Source organism: Gymnogyps californianus, chromosome 3 (assembly GCF_018139145.2).
Source record: "Gymnogyps californianus isolate 813 chromosome 3, ASM1813914v2, whole genome shotgun sequence".
Classification (NCBI taxonomy): Eukaryota; Metazoa; Chordata; class Aves; order Accipitriformes; family Cathartidae; genus Gymnogyps; species Gymnogyps californianus.
In genome coordinates, this window is record NC_059473.1 from 20,175,109 (window position 1) to 20,183,673 (window position 8,565).

The window sequence follows — 8,565 nt, forward strand, 5'->3', positions numbered from 1 at the left end:
GTGGATGCCATGTTTTTTGTTTAAGGGTCTGCCTTGTTCGTATTCCCCCATCTAAGTAAAGCCGTCATAGATGTGTTTTCTTGCTTTCCTGTGCCCACCACAACTGCCTTCAGAAGTGGTGATACCTTAATTATTGTTCTGCGATTTGAAGGTCCACCTCCATGTTGTTCAACCTTTCTTATAGTACGTGACCCACCGTACATGATCTCCCTCCCACCTCCTTTATGGTGCCTTTGTAAGCATAAGTTTCATTTAAAAAATAAAGTCAAGATCCTCAGGCAGCTGCGGGAGGTCGGGGTGTGGTGTTGCCTGCCTTGCTGCTGTGGTGAGCTGCTTCTTGGATAAGTCATAGGCCACCACTGTCAAGCCCCAGCACGGCATTTTGAGCCTTATCAGGCTTCTCAGGCTGCCTGACTGGCAGCAGGCAGGAGTGTTTCTGCAGCTGGGCTTCTGCTATCACTGAGTAACTGTCTCTAGCTAATGTAGGCCAAGAAAAGCAGATGGGTTCTTCCACCGCTTCCCCACAGCCTCTTCAAGGACAGACATGTGTTGTCCAGCCGGTTTACTAGCAATAGCACTGCTCCTTCCTTCTCTGAAAAGTGTAAGGATGTTCAGAGACTGAGAGCCAAACAGAGACCTGACCAAGAAAATAATCCCGCTGAGGTGGAGCCTGATCTTCCCTAGACATGGCTGCTGCTGCCTGCTGATTGCTGGCTTTCAATGCCTGTGCCCAGTCAGGTTTCTTGTACGAAGAAGCAACACTTTATGGTGAAACTTCAAAAACAAAACAACAAAAAATCCAAACCAAAACCGAAACCCAAGCCCTTTTCTAGTCCCTTCCTTAAGGAAGGAGCTCAGATGCTTCAGGCTGCCCGAGCACCAGCAGGTCTCCGAGGATTCAGGCAGCACAAACTGCAGGCAGGATGCTCCAAGCGTGGCTGTTTCCTGAGGTTTCTGTTGTGCCCCTCGTTGTCTGCCTCAGCATCTGCCGGGGTGGGTTAAATGCAGTGATCTGCATCTGCCATGTCCAGCCTTTCTGCTTGCATCGAGCAATACCTTCATGCTTTGCAATGCTGTGGTTTTGTTTCTGCGCTAAACCCAAGAAAACTCAGTCCCCTGGGAGGGATGGTGGTGGTGCAGGATTTGGGGGACTTTATTCCAATGACCAGCTTCTGATTTAAGTAATTCTGGGAAGCTGCTGGATAGGTACCAAGACGTACCAAGGAACAAAAGGTCTTCATCTTGACTCTTCTATGTATTTTATAACAACTTTACTGTGGTGGCATCTGCTGGCAAGGGTTACAACTGCAGCGTTTTCAGTGATGATAGAAGGGATAGCTGGGTATTAGTGCAGGCACTAAAGAATGTTTTATTGACCTATTTAAAATGCCATATCAAGGATATTTAAAGCTCTGAGTGAGCAGGCTTGACCTTACAGCTGACCCTGGTTTGAGCCAGAGGTTGGATGAGGCAGTCCTCAGGTTTGTTCCAGCTGGAATTGCCCTGTAATCCACTTTACAAGTTTAATTCTTTGCTTTAAATCTCATGGAATAAACTCACTGATTTTTATTTACTTATTTATTTTAAGGATTTGCTTTCCCTGAATCAATGTCAGTCCTAGAACATCTCAGCCCTGCTGAAGTTGCCTTTCTTTGAGGTCTGGCACAGACAAAAAATGGCTGAACCACGTGAATGTGTTTCCCTAGTCAGGCCAGGTAATTTCAGTATTTTTCACTGGGACACTATGAAAGCAAGCAATATGTCCTCAGAAAGGAGCAATGCAAGCAAAAGGAGGTACCTGAAGAATACCAAGCACATCTCCGGCTGTGTGTGTAAGTATTTCCTTGGCACTCATCCAAACGTGTGCAGCCTCTCGGAGGTTAATTTAAGTCATTGATGCGGATGCGTAGAAGAGAGAACAGATGTAATGCAAATCACTCTTGAATTAACGTTGCTGTGAAAACTCGTCAAACACCGTGCAAGTTTGGGGAATTGTATTTCACCACTTGGGACTCAGCTTATTTTAAATGCTGAAAGAAGTTACTTTTTAGACAAACATTCAGTGATTTAAACTAAACAAGCAAAACTCTCCTTTATTCTCCCCCAAGGGTCTCCACCAGAAAAGATACAGGGTCATCTGAATTTCACGTTACATGAAAGAACGCAACATCTGCTTTTTAAACGCTGAAGGGATTCACTCTTCTGGAGGTAGTATAAAAAGATGCATTCAGTTAACACATCTCTTCATATGCAATGCCAGTGCTAAATGAGAAGCAGTTGTATTAGGAGCTTAAAAGTCCTTGCAGCTTGTTTTATCATATAATTCAAAGCAGCACTGTCTGGTACTGATGTCTTTTGAAGACCCAAATTGTATGGTTGGTTTCAAGCTGCATATTTTATCTAAAATGGCACTAAATGTATTGCGTATAATTAAGCAATTGCAAAAAAAAAAAAAAAAGTGAATAATCTGAAAGATATCTTTTTCCACTGGGAAAATTTTAACTTGGCATACTAGACCTGCACAGATACTCTTTGGGTTCAGTGTTTCAGATTAGTATAGAAAATACATACATATATTTGATAATTATAGTAGTGAAAGACTAAATTAGCTAGACGGGCCTACTGCTGTACTACACAATAATTTGGCAAGTAAACATATTGTTGAGGTATAAGTCAAAGGCATCACAAAAACACTGTTTACCTTTTATCTGCGGAGTTGCAAGAGCCGTTCATAGGTGTAACTTATTCTCTACAGAAACAATAGAGAAATTATACAGTAAAGAGCTGATGAAGCTTTGCGAAAACTATTGTGCACGGTCTTGGTGCTATATAAATGAAACTGTTGTCTGAAGGGCCGTGTTATGTCTCAGAGCTGCAACAGCACAAACCTAGCACAACTTGGACTATTTTAACAGAGCAGAATTTGATCCTAAGTGGTGTCTGAGGTTTTTATTGAGGCAACTCAATTGGACTGATGCTCTGACACAGTATATTACACTTTGGGAATATTAGAACGGGATCTGTTTTGGAACAGAGTAACAAGAGGCATAAAGGAGCTTAATCTTGACCTAAATGATCCAATATATTATTTTAAAATAATTCTTGCCGTACCATCTTGGCGTTTGATTCCTGACAGCTTACTGAAACTTCATTTGTTTTTGACAAAAATCCTCTCTGCATGGCGAGCACTTCAGCACTAACGCAGAGAAATTAACGGGCTGCGGCAGCGCACAGGAAACGATCTGAAGCACAGAAACCACGCTGCTGGGACAGCGAGTTATGTGCACTGCCAAAGGCTTTCATCTGCCATAGCACCAAAAAAAAACAAACAAAAAACTGAACAAAACCCCTGGTTGTTTCCTCCCCACCTTTCAGATGCCACCAGCTTGTCCTGAGAGCGAGCGAGAGCTGAATGAAGTTGGAAACGCCGCTGCAAACCTTCGCACCATGTCCCGAGCGTGGCCGTCTGCTTGGTGCAGCTTCACGAACCCCAACAAATTAATTTACTTCTGAAGGGCTTGACTCTGCATTGTGTCTGGCTCCACCTGGAAACGGAAACCGGTGTTTTATGTGAAAGCTCACTGAACCTGAATCGTTGTTTTCATATTCACCATCTCTTCTGCTTTGAGTAGTAAAGTCCTTTTTGTTAATCCGGGTCCTGTGGAAGACGGTCTGATTTCATGCAGCCCAGCAGCCTAGGTGCAGAAATGGGTGTGAGAGTCCTGGATGTGCCCATACGCAGGTTAGCTGTGCATCTGTTAGGTGTCCGGTGTCCCGCAATCCACCTACTGCTTCTAGATAGGGGAAGATCTGAATTTTATCCAACTTACTGAACTCAAGCCAGAGGTGAAAAAGCAAAAAATAGAGCTTCTAGTTAGAAAAAAACAAAAAGGAGGGTAGGTGGGAGAAGAGGAGATTTTAAAATTTTTATTTTATTTATTAAATTGCACAATACTTAGGAGGGGAAAAAGCCCTGTTGCTGGGAAGGTCCTGCCCTGGTTGTCGGAATTGTAGGAATCCAAATATATGACATCGAAATGTGTGCTGCTTATTTTGGGAGAGGTGGGACTTGGAAAGAAGCAGTAAATGACCACCTATCTACAGAGGACTATAGGCATACCTGCACCCAGAAAGTCTACAGGGACACTGCTGTTTTCTGTTCCTTTTTTCTAAGGCAGGTACTGCAAGAGCTGATGCTGTTTTGCTGCATGTTTGTCTAGAAGTATCCACGGTAAACAGGATACAACGAAGACTGACGGGCTTCAGGATTTAGCATAAAATGCTGTATCTCACCCCCAAATGAAAACATACACAACTTGCTACCAAGTGCAGCTGGTGAGCACAGCTGTAACGTTAAAGGGATGCAACTGGCTTTTCATATATAACTTCCAGTATGTTAAAACTTTTCATTTTATGAAGACTGTCAATACTTTTAAAATATCTTATGAAGTATATATTTCAATAATCAAGATTTAAATTATCATTCTGCCCCTTGGGTCTAACGTTCAATCAGAACAATTCCTACATCTTTTGCCTAGCAACACAAAAATGGTCTACAGAAAAATTAACTTTTGAACATTTTCAGAACTTTATATAATTTCACATTTTAAAATATTTCTAGTGAAGCTGAGGTCTGAAGTGATCTAGCTCAATTCCATACATGAAGCGGTGTGGTATGTGTGTGTGTGGGTGTCTGTGGGTAGTCTGAATTAGACCTAACCCTGAATGTATAGATTATAGCTGAGGTTGAACTTGAATCAAAAGAAATGCCAGTTTGATTCCCTCCTATCTGAGTTGATCTTTCTACTCCTCGAAGCATATTTCAATAACCTGCTTGTTATCTTCCTCTGAGTTGCTGTATGCTATTATTGTTATCTACATGTTCACTTGATTATGGGACTGCCTTCTGAGCCTGTCATCGCTGTCACTGCTTCATAATGTGCATAATTTTCTCTGTGGGCTGCCAGACCTGCTAATGATGCTGCGTTGGCTGTTGCTGCTGCGAGAGCTGAGGGCTGCCTGTTCGCTTCTGCGGAGCCTAATTGAAGCTGGAGCACGGACGGTAAGAGCAATGTAGGTCAGAGCAGTCTCGGGATTGGTTGCTGGGGCATTAATGGTGGCAGGGGTTTTTGCATCGGGTTCACAACAACTTACTCTGTTAGGGCCCTTGGAGTCTCCTGGGCTTTCATAAAAAGCGTATTCTTGTGCATTTATACTGTAGTTTTTGATTTGTGCGTCACTTGCAGCTTCTGATGAGATCCGCTCCCTCGGGGTCCCTGAGGTTGGTGGTTTTATGAACTCTCTCCAGATTAAAATTCATCTGCTTGTTCAAAGCGCGATGCTCGGAACTGGATGCTGTTCCCTGATGAAAGAGTGTATCCAATTAGTTGCTCTGATTTACCAGCCAAAGCAGCCTTCCCAGCTTTCTGCATTATCTGGAAGCTGACGGTGAATCCAGTAAGCACAAAATCAATCTTTTCTGTGCTGCTCAGTGTCTTCGTACGTGAATTAGCCTATGTGCAAATAGGCTAAACCTCATGATGCTGAAATCACAGATAAAAATTGAGACCTTGTATCACCACAGCTTGAAATTACTCTTGCTAAATGGTAGAGAAATATTTTTGCATTTCAGTTTATTAAAATCACGTTGCAGAAGCGTAATACGGTTAATAACACACCAGTGCTGTGCCACAGCAAATGCAGTCTTTGCTCTTGGAGGCCTCTATGCAGCATCAGGTACAGGTCACAAAATGGAGAAGGAAGAGACCATGAAAGAAGCGTCAGATCAAGGTTTTACACTGTAAGTTATCTCCCATGAACAAGGGTGGGGAGCGAGAAAGAGCAGGGATGAAAAGTGCCTCAGCCTCAAGATTTCTGTTGCACGGCCTGTTTAAGGCCAACACCTAGTAAATCAGACCCGGTTTTACGTGGGTAAGCAGGGCATAAGCGCAAGAACGACATTTAAAGCAGGCCAGGACAAGGTCACAGCTGCGTGCCGGGGAAGATAGCACAACCCCTGGCCCCCAAATGCACTTGCACTCTCTCTCTCTCTCTCGCTCGCTCGCTCGCTCTCCTCAGCTCACTGTCTCGCAACCCTGTTTTGATTAGAAGGGGGCACTCGCAGGCTCCTGGCTTTGGAATTGAGCTCAGGGGTGCGCCGGGAGCCCGGTGTGGGGAGGGTACCCTGGGCTACGCCTGGGCGGCCGCCGGGTCAAGCTGCTTTGTAGCATAGCGCTGCCGTTCTCAGCCGATGAACCTTCGGTGATCTGCCAAGGACTCCAAGGAAAACACAGAGGAGAAGGAAGAAACGTAAGCCTTTTGTTCAGAGTCCTACGTCTGCGAAGCAGTGGCTCGCACTTCCATTGAAAAGAGAAAAAAAAAAAAGAATACTGTGAGATACAGACAAAGTCTAGCAAGTTGATGGAAAGTACTTTCCCTGCCCCCAACAACTAGGAAAAGACAGAGATGGAGGCCTTACAGGCCATTTTTCTTGCAGATAATTGGCATGCTAACTACGATGTGTTTAATACACACCTAGTGTGAGAGGTCAGAGACTACAATGATTGCTTTGCTTTCCCCTGGTGTAATTGCAGCACCTCAAACCAGAAACCACATGTTCACTGTGCATGCTCTAACGTGCACCAGAGGTACCAGTAAATGGTCCCTTGTGCTCTGAGTGTGTTATCCTCTCTGGTTTTGTATGTGAGGTTGCTGTGGAGGCATGCTGCTTAGCCTTTTGCTGAGAAAAGCACAGTTTACCTTGAACTCTCTCAGTGCTGTGTGGTATTCTGTCAGAGAGGGCTGCTAATGGTGCAAAAATCCTTCCCACAGCCCTGACGTTTACAGGTTGGCTGCGTGCATACATGTGTGAAATGCTGTTTCAGCTGTTTTTTAAATGAGGGGAGTGAGCCCAAGAACGAAGGGAGCTCACTTGCACACCCCTCTGCCAACCCGCTGCTTCATGTGACCTGAAGGCTATTGCGGAGCGTCAGGGTTGGACACAAAACCACTTGGAGCCCATCTCTCGTCCCCAGATACACGTTTTAAAAGAGCAAACTGTGTGGCTGAGACATACCCTTTAGGTAATAATATATTAGTAACACTGGCACAGCGCAAGCTTTCTCAACTCATACCAGCGCTGTAGTCATCAGCTTGGTAGATGTGCACAACAAATAAATCCTAATTTTCAGGTAGAATGTGGAAAAATAGGTTTACCAAGTATCATCCCCCTGTGTGTCTGTCTGTCTGTCTCAAGTTGCACTTGAGATGGCTTTCAGATGGCTTCCTCAAAGAAGAGAAAAAAGATACACATGTGTTGAGAGGGCGGTAGATGCAGGTTCAAAAAGCACATCATGCAGTCATCTAATTCTGGTTCAGATAAGTGGCAAATTCTGCAGTCACTGAATTGTGTGGTTTTATCCAGTGACAGATATTTCCCTGCAAGCATTAGTAATGAAAGCTCTTTGGCTGGAGAGTTGGTGTCGTGGTTTAACCCCAGCCGGCAGCTAAGCACCACGCAGCCGCTCGCTCACTGCCCCCCCCCCACCCCTGGGATGGGGGAGAGAATCAGGAAAAAAAAAAACCTCGTGAGTTGAGATAAAGACAGTTTAATAGGACAGAAAGGAATGAAAAACAATGATAATGATAATAATAATATGACAATAGTAATACTAAAAGAATTAAACTATACAAAGCAAGTGGTGCACAATGCAATTGCTCACCACTCGTTGACCGATGCCCAGTTAGTTCCCGAGCCACGATCCGCCCCTCCCAGCCAACTCCCCCAGTTTATATACTGGGCATGATGTCATATGGTATGGAATAGCTCTTTGGCCAGTTTGGGTCAGCTGTCCTGGCTGTGTCCCCTCCCAGCTTCTTGTGCCCCTCCAGCCTTCTTGCTGGCTGGGCACAAGAAGCTGAGAAATCCTTGACTTAGTATAAACACTACTTAGCAACAACTAAAAACATCAGTGTGTTACCAACATTATTTTCCTACTAAATCCAAAACACAGCACTATACCAGCTACTAGGAAGAAAATTAACTCTGTCCTAGCCGAAACCAGGACAGTTGGAATGGCCACTGAAGCTGTAACAGACTGAATTTGCTGCTACAATTTCAATAGACACAATTTAGAGGAAACTTTGTGTAAGCACTAGATAAAAATAATTTATCAAGCTAGTGAATCAAAGCCTTTTTTTTTAAGTCAGAACAATTCCTGGTGGTGTCAAGATACCGGGACAAATAAACTGTGGCGTAACCGTTGTTCTTCTTTCTTCTGCCTCCCTGAAGGATTTTCAAAGGGGCCTCAGAAAGCATAGGAGAGGAAGAGCTGGCTGTGGCAATGGGAAGATGCCCGCTCAGGTGGATCCCAACATCCTCCCCCGTGCCCAGTGAGTCCCCAGTTCAGAGCCATCAGTTTGGACTCGCAAACCACTTCCCTTGGTCTAGCGAATGCCCCGTAACAACCTGATCCTGCAGAGTCCTCGGGTTTGGTTGGGCTGAAAACTGTGGAGGGGACTTGGTGGTCATTGCTCACTACCCGACGTCCTTTTGGGAAGGAGCAC